At 37.9% G+C, this 12,213-nt stretch overlaps 1 non-coding gene across 1 annotated transcript; it reads left to right on the forward strand.

Annotated features, from left to right (window-relative positions):
* The first annotated feature begins 2,547 nt into the window (after positions 1–2,547).
* TRNAF-AAA (transfer RNA phenylalanine (anticodon AAA)) lies at positions 2,548–2,619 on the forward strand. The gene has a single exon. It is a non-coding gene; the product is annotated as a tRNA-Phe (tRNA).
* Positions 2,620–12,213: the final 9,594 nt, after the last annotated feature.

Consider the following 12,213-nt stretch of genomic DNA (forward strand, 5'->3'; position numbering starts at 1 on the left):
CTGGAGAATTCCATGGACAGAGGAGCCTGGTGGGGGCAGTGCACAGGGTCACACAGAGTTGGACACAACTGAGTGACTTAGCAGAAGCAGAGTGATTCTGAACAACAACTGAGAGACCCAGTACATAGTAGATATGGAATAAACATATGTGTCTTGTGAATAACTAATTCATTCATAAATAAATAGAGAGATTACAGTAATATAATTGCCTAAATTCCCAAATTTTATTTACTTTATCCTGTGGCACAGGTTAAAATACATTGTATGTTCTTTTTCTCTCTGATTACTGTGAAAAGAGGTGAGTGATTTGCCATTGATGGTTAAATATTGATTTTTATCTTTAAAAAAAAAAACAAGCATTGATATCATATTGAATTTGTGATTTTTAAAGTATTTAAAACCTATTATTATAGTCTATGAAACAACCCCAAATCACCCTACTATACATCTAAAACTAACACAATATTGCAAATTAACTGTACTTAAATTTAAAAAACATATTATGTCACTTGTAATCAGACGTAAGAACAAGTAAATATTGACTTAATTTCTCTTAAAAGAATCCACTTGTGATTTTTTGTTTGTTTTTCCATACATTTAAACAGAGAAAAATTATAAATTCAATTTATATTTGACAGTTTATTTATTCCATGGTTACTGTTAGAATTAGGAAAGCCATTTTTAAAAGTTCAATGACCCTGTTAGTAAGCTATGATCACAATCAGGTCTCATTTTGAAAACTCGGTTTCTATGGAAACAGTGAGTATCATTATTTATTACAGTCTGATTCTAGTAAAGAAAATTAACCACACATCTGCTGAAAATTGTTTTTGGGAAGGAATTTTGATTGTCATTAGTAGTTATCAGTAGACAAAATCACTAGAGAAGATTTTGGTTTGGAATTATGATTTAGTATATGTGGTGCTGAAGCAAGCACTGGGATTATGATTTGGGATTGCACAGAGAAGTTCAGTTGAACCTGACAAGTCTTTTTTTTTTTTTTCCTCTTGAAATATTTTTTTAATTTAATTTTATTTTTAAACTTTACATAATTGTATTAGTTTTGCCAAATATCAAAATGAATCTGCCACAGGTATACATGTGTTCCCCCTCCTGAACTCTCCTCCCTCCTCCCTCCCCATACCATCCCTCTGGGCCGTCCCAGTGCACTAGCCCCAAGCATCCAGTATCGTGCATCGAACCTGGACTGGCAACTCGTTTCTTACATGATATTTTACATGTTTCAATGCCATTCTCCCAAATCTTCCCACCCTCTCCCTCTCCCACAGAGTCCATAAGACTGTTCTATACATCAGTGTCTCTTTTGCTGTCTCGTACACTGGGTTATTGTTACCATCTTTCTAAATTCCATATATATGCGTTAGTATACTGTATTGGTGTTGTTCCTTCTGGCTTACTTCACTCTGTATAATAGGCTCCAGTTTCATCCACCTCATTAGAAGTGATTCAAATGTATTCTTTTTAATGGCTGAGTAATACTCCAAGAAGTTCAGTTGAACCTGACAAGTCTTAAGAAAGTGCCCAATGTATTCCAGAGTCTCAGGCAATTTTCTTTCCTGTAAAAACAATGTTCTTTGCTATTCTTTACTCAAGAAGAGAGAATTGATTTCAGTATTTATTTCTCTAGAAAGGTTCAGAGAGAAATTCTCCAGGAGGAAAATCTTCCAGTTCCTTGATAGATGTTTTCTTTTTTGTGCTATCTCCTTACTGTCTACACAAACCTGCAAATACTGTGGTGGTGGTTTAGTTGCTAAGTCATGTCCAACTCTTGCGACCCCATGGACTGGGAACCTGCCAGGCTCCTCTGTCCATGGATTCTCCAGGCAAGAATACTGAAGTGGGTTGCCATTTCCTTCTCCAGGGGATCTTTTTGACCCAGTAATCGAACCCAGGTCTCCTTTTGCAGGCAGATTCTTTACCGACTGAGCTACAAGGGCAGCCCTGAGCTACAAGGGAAGCAAACACTGAAGTGGACTTAAATCCCCACTGAGGGCCAACAGTCTGACCATTTACCAGCAGATTTATTAGAGCTGTGGAGACAGTTTAGCCTGGCAAATTCTAGGCTTGCTATAAGTACCACATGTTTCTTGGAAGTTTTCGTGAATTGATACTGTGACTGAACCTCTTAGCCATAATTTCAGTGTCCAGTCTCCTCTTCACACTTAAAGATAAGATACTGCTTTCATGAGGAGTGATGTAACCAACTGAAAGTATATTTCTAGGCCTCTGTTTGAAACAGGGGTAGGCATGTGACTAATGCTTTGGCTCAGTCAGTGCTTTTTACATGATAAAAAGTGATGCAGTGGGGCTTCCAGCAAAGCCCCCAAATTTAGGTTGCTTCAACCAGCAATTTCCTTTCTGTCTGTACTCATTTCATCTTCTTCTACTTGCAGTGAGAATATGATGGGACAGGGTGGAACTTCATCCAGTGCAAATATGAGGAAACTGCACAGAAAGGCACATAATGCTATAGGTGGGGAGACAAAGAAGGAAGAGGATTTGGGGACACTCTTGACATTGCAGACTTCCCTGGTGGCTCAGACGGTAAAGCGTCTGTCTAAAATGCAGGAGACCCAGGTTCAATCCCTGGGTAGGGAAGATCCCCTGCAGAAGGAAATGGCAACCCACTCCAGTATTCTTGCCTGGAAAATCCCACGGATGGAGGAGCCTGGTAGGCTACAGTTCAGGGGGTCGCAAAGAGTCGGACATGACTGAGCGACTTCACTCACTCACTTGACATTGCAGAACCTCTGTACCGCCCCTAATCTACTACATCCTGTCTTCATTTTACATGGGGGAAAAATGAACATCAGTGTTTTAATCAACTGTGATTTTAGGTCTCTCTCAGCAGCACATAAACATATTTTTCACTGACTTTCATTACATAAAATGAAGTGTAGATTATACATTCCCTTTTGTTACTCCATACTGTTTTGCTTTCTGAAGTTTCTTCAGACTGTATTGTCACATGGCACATAGCTTGGCATAGTCTTCATTTGCTCAGTACTGTTTTCACTGAATATCAGAAGAGTAATATCTCTATTCTTTTTCATGATATTTACCAGAAATAAAATACATGTCATTAGAGAAGAGTTATACCTAGAGAATCCCCATGTACAGAGAAGCCTGGAAGCCTGCAGCTCATGGGGTCACAAAGAGTTGGACACAACTGACCAACTAAACACAGCACACAGCACAGAGAAGGGGAAGGGACACAGGGGGAGAGGAGAGGAATATTGAGAAAACAGGCCAAGAAACAGTTGTTACTAAAAATTCAACATGAGAGAGAAAGTTATCAGTTTCAGGAGGCCATGATTTGGTTTGGAGTTGTACCAAGTTACTTCCTTATTTTCCAGCTTTATAAAGTGAGTTCAAATAGGTTATCTGAGACAAATTTAGATCAAGAAACAAAGTTTTATAATTTATTATCCTAGATAATATACTGTTTAGGTTTCACATCTAGATGTTTAGCTAAGGTGATAACAAACAGTTTATTCCAGATAATGTCCGTAATATATCAATCAGTTGGTGACAGCCCACATTTCCACTTTCAAGAAATGGAAAATTTAAAGCTTTTCAAAGAGCATTTTTATTGTTGTTGTTTGCTTTTAAGTGAGATAAGGTACTTCTTTCCAGCAGGCAAATAAAATTTCCAGTAGCTAGAAAGATAATTCTGACAGAAATTCCTCAAAATATTAAAAGGTCCTCCACAAGAAAATGTATACATATTACCTCCTTCTCTTCTCTTTCCAATATTTTCACTTAATATTTATAGAAAATGTTTTAATAGACACATCCTATATTAACTATTCCCTTCCCCAGTAGTAATACATTTCTTATTAGTGGGTCACATTGTCATCTAAAATAAAAATCACTTTTCTGCTCTCCCACTGCTTAATAACTAGGTGTAGCCAGTAGTTTAAATTCCTCCAGTAAAAATAAGCAGACATGTAAAGTGGCATTAAGGGACGTTTCCTAGATAGAGAGGAAAAACTCTTTCTCCTTTCTTAATATAATGACACATCAAACCAAGAAGAGGTGGAAGACACAGGCTAAAGACGGCAGAATAGAGATGAGACTTGGTAGAGGGCCTGAAGCATAGAGACCCACCCCACCCACCCATCGGCAGAGAACAGACCTCTGGATGTCTTTTAATGTGAGATTCTTTATTCTCTCTTTGCTTCCTTCCTTCCTTTCAAACCTAATCCTAATTGATATGGTACCTATATGCCATAGTACCTATATCCTATATCCTACCCATATCTGAGCAGCTTCCTGGGCAGCTCAAATGGTAAAGAATCTGCCTGCAATGTGGGAGACCTAGGTTCGATCCCTGGGTGGGGAAGATCCCCCGGAGAATGGCATGGCAACCCACTCCCGTACTTTTGCCTAGAAAATTCCATGAACAGAGAAGCCTAGTGGGCTACAGTGCATACGGATGCAAAGAATCGACCTGTATCCAGTATCTGCCTCTATGGATCACAGAATATACAATGCATATTTCCTGGTTATCTGAGGCAGACTTTTACATGTGAACATGAACTTGTATCATTATCTTAATTCCCTGACTCATAGACTGATTACAAATTTGTAACACATTGCCTTTTTTTTAAAAGAAAAATAGTTATTTTTAGTGAACATTTTGGACAGGCACACAAACATTTTACTAAACGTTTAACACCTAAATTAAGATGTTCAGAGATAGGAAAGATTATAAATCTATCAATAAATTATCATACCTAATCTATTTCTTTAAGTTTTAAAAATTGATCTGAAATTTTGTCTCCCTTAAAACTTTCTGAACTGAGGTTTATAGAAACAGAGAACATTGCATATAGTAGCCAAAAATAAAATCTAGGTACCATTTTTGTCCAAGTCAGAGTAGGCAATGGCAACCCACTCCGGTACTCTTGCCTGGAAAATCCCATGGACGGAGGAGCCTGATAGGGTACAGTCCCTGGGGTTGCTAAGAGTCGGACAGGACTGAGCGACCTCACTTTCACTTTTCACTTTCATGCATTGGAGAAGGAAATGACAACCCACTCCAGTGTTCTTGCCTGGAGAATCCCAGGGATGGGGGAGCCTGGTGGGCTGCCGTCTATTGGGTCACACAGAGTCGGACACGACTGAAGTGACTTAGCAGCAGCAGCTTAGCAGCAGAGTAAGAAAAATGCAAAGCAGTAAAATAACTACTGTTTTAGAACTTAAAGGAAATTATTTTGAAAAGCTATGGATGTGGAGGAGTATTACCAAATTGGTTGATGTTTTATATCCCTCTGAAAAGCCCTGGATAATTTTTATCCTGAAATTATCCTTGGAGAGAAATTAGATCTAAAAATAATCTTTCAATGTGTGTCTGCATACGTGGGAAGGTTTGTTTTCCATTTTCCATGTAGTGATATGAATTAATGTTCATGGTGATGGTGTCTAATTGTATACATATATTTAGGTATATGTTGCTTTAAATATTATTCAAATTATAGATTTTGTAATAATTTAGTAATTTTGAACATCATCATTTTTAACATATATGAACTTTATCACATAGTTCATTAAAATGGGAATATGATAATTATTGAGGCCTATGAAACAGGTAGGCTCTATAGGTCATGTATTTTAATTATAATTATGTAATTCTGGACTCAATTATCTTTTTATTCATTTAAGATCTCAGAACAAGAAGAGAGTCAGGATTTAATTCATAGTGACACTCTTTCCACTCTGTTGCAATAACTTTATAGTTTCAATTTTATAAGCAAATAAAAAAAACAACTAAGTAATTGATATACAGAGAATATTCCCTGGTGGCTCAAATGGTAAAGAATCTGCCTGCAAAAATGTGGGAGAACTAGGTTCAATTCCTGGATCAGGAAGATCCCCTGGAGAAAGGAATGGCTACTCTCTCCAGTATTCATGCCTGGAGAATTCCATGGACAGAGGAGCGTGGTAGGCTACAGTCCATGGGTCAGAAAGACTCAGACATGACAGAGTGAGAAACGCTTTCACTTTTCATTTTCACTTATATATTCCTGTTGCTGAAATGTTACTTTTTGAGCTTCTCAATCAGGTGGACAAGTCAGCAACATTGATGGGTAGAAACCTGTGCCCACTGCAGATTGAATAAACAATGGCTTTAAAAAAAACTCCCTAAACACTAAAATCATCCTTTTAAGAGCTGAACTTGCAAACCTAAAAATATAAAGTGATGACAGTATTATCACAGACTGCTTAGAACTTGAAAGAATTCTCCTAAGTGTGATGCCTAGTGTTTGTTTTGACAGAGCTAGAGAGCTGATAATTCCTTCTCACTAATCTATATTTTTCTAAACAAACCCTTCTGTCCAAGAAATGCTTCCCAATAAACCACAACCTTTAACTTAAAAAACCCAAGTAACAATACAACTGGAAAGGGAAATGTGTTGCTGTACATTACTTTTCATCCATATAGATGCTATAATTCAGTGGCTAACAGACATTAGAGTTTGCTCTAGAATAGCCTGAGCAGATTTTTTAAACTGTAGATCCCTGTACCCTACTATCAAAAATTCTATTACAGTAAGTGGACTCTGACCCAGAGAGGCGTGTATGTGTGTGTAATATATATTAATATACACATACACACATTTATATATATATATATATATATATATACATATATTTAACAGATACACCTGGAGGTTCTCATGAAAATGGGACAAAGAACACATTTTGACAATTACTGAGTCAGTCTACATGTTTATTCTGTTTGTGTCATAGTATATGCTTTCCTGGTGGCTCCTGCAATGCAGGAGATGAGTGTTCGATCCCTGGGTAGGGAAGATCCCCTGGAGAAAGAAATGGCAACTCACTCCAGTATTTTAGCCTGGGAAATTCCAAGGACAGAGGAGCCTGGTGGGCTACAGTCCATGGGTTGCAAAAGAGTTGGACAGGACTTAGTATCTAAAACAGTAAACATAAAAGCATGAAAGTTTATATCTAAATGAAACCAATGACTATGAGAATCCTTAATTTACTAATGAAAATACAGCTCAGTTGAATGTTGTAAACACAGTTGGATGTGTAGGATCTGAGAGTTTTTCTACTGGCATTCTAACAAATTGGCTTGCCATAGTTTCATGGGTGCTGGCAGAACACATTATCTCCTGAGTCAGAGAAAAAAGACTTTATCATTTACTCCATAAGAAGAAGAATTCTCCTAACAATGAATTTTCCATTTTTAATTGGGTATTTTACAAGGTATAATCACAGGGATTTCAGCATCCTATCTCAGACCCAGTGTGATTCGTTTGTTTTGGCCTCTCCCCAAAGATAGATACAAACATTTCTCACCACATTTCCAGGAAAGAATACTGGAGTGGGTTGCCATTTCCTTCTCCATAATCTCACTAGATTTCTTTAATATTACGGAAGATTGGTCACTCAATGTGGTTACACAAGGAAAAAGACAAACCTTAAATTCTGACTTTTAATACTGAAAAGGCATGGGGAAAAGAACATATTTACCTCTTCCCGTTAAAGCCACCTAAATGATAATATCCTGCCATAGATATTTAACACATTCAATTTTTTGCTATTGTTTTTATTTGATCAAGACTATAGGTTCAATCCAAAGCCAAACTTCTAGAAAGATAAGTTCAGAAAATAAAGTTAATACCTAGTACTGGATATATTCTCATTTACTAGATTTTTCAGTCATTCAGTTCAGTTCAGTCACTCAGTCATGTCAGACTCTTTGCAACCCCATGAACCGCAGCACAGCAGGCCTCCTTGTCCATCACCAACTCCCAGAGTCCACCCAAACCCATGTCCATTAAGTCGGTGATGCCATCCAACTATCTTATCCTCTGTCGTCCCTTTCTCCTCCTGCCCCCAATCTTTGCCAGCATCATAGGATTGTTATTTATTGGGGACCTTTCATTGCATGGATCTGATTGATGGTGAGATTATTTTATATTTGGAACACACATGATAAAAGCCACTATGTTATGCAATATACCTGACCTCAAAAGGCTTGTAGCATATCAGAGAAAGCCTATTTTACACAGATAACTCTAAGGCAGAGCCCAAGTGCTGCTTCATTACAGAGTATAATTTCTTGTTGCTGCTGTAACAAATTACTACAGTGTATGGGGTGAAAACAACACATATTTATGTTTTTGCAGCTCTGGAGGTCAAAGGTCTAAAATCAGTCTCACTGGACTAAGTTCATGGTGCCGGGAGCATTGCCTTCCTTCTGGAGGTTCTAGGAGGAAATTAATTTCTCTCTTTTTCCAGCTTCTAGGGAATGCCTACATTTTCTGTCTTGTGGCCTTTTTTCTTCCAGTATTTATATTATTCCAAGTTCTGCTAACACTGTCATAGCTCCTTCTCGGACTCTGGCTCTCCTGCTTTCATCTGTTCCCTTAATTGGACTCTTGTGATTACACTGAGCTCCACCAGATAATCCAGGATAAACTCCCCCATCAAGTTCCTTAATTTAATAACATTGGCCAAATCGCTTTTGCCATATGGGGTAGTATAATCTCTGTTATGGAGATTAGTGTATACATCTATTTAGCAGACCATTTGTCCACCTAACACAGAGAGGTATATATCTTTGTAGTCACTAAGAATAAAAATCCTATATTTTAATGAAATATTTGGTTTGATATCTGTAAAAAAGCTTAATAATTATTTTTATGAACAGTGTAGGTAACTTGTTTGTATAGCAGTCCTCTCCCCACCCCCACTGAAATGCTGCTGAAACTGAACTAGGCCATTCAGAAAGACAGACAGACAGACAAAGAGAAGCAGATGGAGACAGACAGACTCAGAGAGAGGAACTCTGTGTTTTCTCGTATCTCCTCATGAAGGTGAACTGCTTATTCACTTTAAAAAGAGAACTCTTTGAACACGTTTTAATACCCTAGTGAGAAATGCTGTTAATGAAACAGTAGTTAAAGTAGTCTGATATAACAGCTTCTGAACTTGTTGACTGCTTATTAATTTCTTTAGCTTATTTCCTAATATTCTGTTCACAAGTTCAGTAGCCAAATCTTGAGTGTGATGACTACGACCCTTTCTAGAACTTGATGATAATTTCAAAGGGAGAAAGAAACAGGTGAGCTTCCTATCACAATATGGTAATATTTTGACATTACTGTCTGCCCTGAAGGACGGGAAAGAGCATACCCTTGAAGCTTCTTTCTGATGTCACAATGTGATTCAAAGTAATTGAATGAATATTCATGTTTTCTAGCATCCGAGATGCTGTCATGGTCCCATCAGTCATTAAATAATGACAACATGATGTTGTTTTGATGATTCTTATTTTATTATTCCTACCAACAGTGGTAACGCAGACTTGAGCATTCAAGCTCTATCTCCTAATTAAAGTTGACTTATTACTTTAATGACCTTGTAAAATAGCTTGTAATTCACAAAATAACATAAAAATATAGGGAAATTATAACAAAGGAGCATGTACTTCTTCTAGCTTTAAAGACACCATTAATTTTTGCTTCCCCCCAAAAATGGAGTAATGGAGATGAAATTCACCCTTTTACTTGAAATAGATGAAAATCAGACAAAATATGTTAACCAGTTGTTTTCAAGACAGTGATCAGGGAAGAACTGTGATCCTTGATTAGTATGAAAAAAGTGAGGTGTACATCGGGATTGTCTGAGCTTTACTCCATTGAGAAGATTTTCAGGCCTCGATCCAGAGAGAACTTATGCAGAGCCTGAACATTCACTGAGGTGATGAAAACAGGGTGTCTCAAGTTTGAAAACCAGAATACAATACAGGAAGAGGCTGCACAGAGAGAGAATTCCAGAGGTCAACACAAAGTCCTTCTCAGGTATTCAACCCAGTACTGATGTTATACATCTGTGTGAAGGAGTTATTTAAGACTGGAAAAAGAAACACATAAGAGAATAAAATGAACATCCCATGATGCTTTCACAGTGACAGGAATAGTGTTAATCCTGCCAGGCATATTGGAAAGCTTCATAGTTCAGGGAAAATTGAATAGGGTACACAGAATGGAAATGTCTCAGGTGAGGGGAATGATTAGTACTAACCTGAGCACTGTTCCAGTCCCACTTAACACATTTTAAACCTGGAATGAAAGAATGGAGCTATTTCCAAGAAATCCAACTTTATCCCAGAACAAAGATCAAAATATTTATTGAAATGTGAACTATGTATCACCTATAAAATAAATTAATGAGATACGGTATCCTATAAGAAATTACTTGACATGTGAAGAAACAGTCAATTAAAACAGACCCTCTGGGGCGAAAATGTTAGCTTTAGCAGAGAGAAATTTAAATTTACTTTAACTGTATTTCATATGTTCAAGAAGTTAAGAGTAGGAAAGTTATTTAAAAATTAAATTTCTAGAGATGAAAACTAAAATACCTGATACACTGTAGAAAAAATATACTAGATAGTGTTAGGGCAGGCAGATTGCTAGATATGAGCAGAGAAATGTGGGCACAGGTCAGGTGGCAGGAAACCATACATCTTGTGAACAACAGGGATTGTTGGGTAGGCAAGGAAAAGCATGAACCTCTGGATGGATAGGAAACCACACATCTTGGGGTGACAAGAGTCCTGGAGGCAGACAAAAAAAGGTGGGAAAGGTAGGAATCTCCTGTATTTAAATATAACCTTTTCCTCATTATGCCATCATTGCAATAAAATTAGCCTTGCAGATAAGAAGTACCCATCATGTATCTGTATCATGACACTTCTGATTAAGACTAAATAAGGACAAAAAGCCTTCCTTCCCTAGGAAAGGTGGAGCTGGGATGAAAATTAGGAATTATGTTCCCAAATCCCTCCTCCTCAATGAATATTCACCCATTCATTTTCACACCCCATATAACCAGCTTGCCAAAAAAACTCAGGGCAGCTAGTTACCTGAATCTGCCCCCTCTCCCCTTGAGAGCAAACTGTTGCTTAATAAAATCTCCCTTTACTTTCCTGACCTACATGTCTTGTCTCTGAATTCCTACAACAAGATAAGAACTACTCTCTGATAAGAATGGGATTAATGGTGGATTAGAAATTGCAGAAGAATTAGTGAACTTTAATACACAGAGATAGAAATTTTAGCAAAAGAAAAAGTAAGAGAATTTGATAATGAACAGAATACCAGTTAAGAGTAGGAAAACTTTAAGCAGCATAATCTATGTGTAACTGGAGTCCCTAAAGTTAAGAGGGACTTAAAAAAGACATCTGTTTGATAACAAGGTCTGTAAAGTCAAAATGATAGTAGTCATGTATGGATGCGGAGAAGGCAATGGCACCCCACTCCAGTACTCTAGCCTGGAAAATCCATAGAAGGAGGAGCGTGGTAGGCTGCAGTCCATGGGGTCACTTAAGAGTCGGACATGACTACCCGACTTCACTTTCATGCATTGGAGAAGGAAATGGCAACCCACTCCAGTGTTCTTGCCTGGAGAATCCCAGGGACGGGGGAGCCTGGTAGATGGCCGTCTATGGGGCCAGACAGAGTTGGACACGACTGAAGCAAATTAGCAGCAGCAGCAGCAGCATGTATGGATATGAGAGTTGGACCATAAAGAAGGCTAAGTGCTGAAGATTACATGCTTTTGAATTGTGGTGGGGAGAGGACTCTTGAAAGTCCCTTCTCCAGAGACTGCAAGGAAATCAAACCGGTCACTCCTAAAGAAAATCAACTCTGAATAATCATGGGAAAGACTGATGCTGAAGTTCCAGTACTTTGGCCACCTAATGCAAAGAGCCAACTTGTTGGAAAATACTCTGTTGCTGGGAAAGATTGAGGGCAGGAGGAGAAGGGGGCAGCAGAGAATGAGAGAGCATCACTGACTCAATAGATATGAATCTGAGCAAACTATAGGAGATAGTGAAGGATAGGGAAGCCTGGTGTATTGCAGTCCATGGGATCATGGAGAGTTGGATATGACTGAGCTACTGAACAACAGAAACAAAAGTTTAAAAAGGCAGGGGACAAAAAAATATTTAAAGAAATAATGAATGAAATGTGTCCAAATGTAATGAAACTCACAGATAGAAGGTCCTCAGTGTTCCCCAAACAAAAGAAACGTGAAGAAAACAATACAAGCCTTATCATAAATGGCTTGAAACAAGAGATGAGGAGAAAACTTTACAAGCAATTGGAAAAGAAGACTTCATGAAGAAAGGAATACAAAGGAGAAAGG

Source organism: Bos taurus, chromosome 1 (assembly GCF_002263795.3).
Source record: "Bos taurus isolate L1 Dominette 01449 registration number 42190680 breed Hereford chromosome 1, ARS-UCD2.0, whole genome shotgun sequence".
Taxonomy (NCBI): Eukaryota; Metazoa; Chordata; class Mammalia; order Artiodactyla; family Bovidae; genus Bos; species Bos taurus.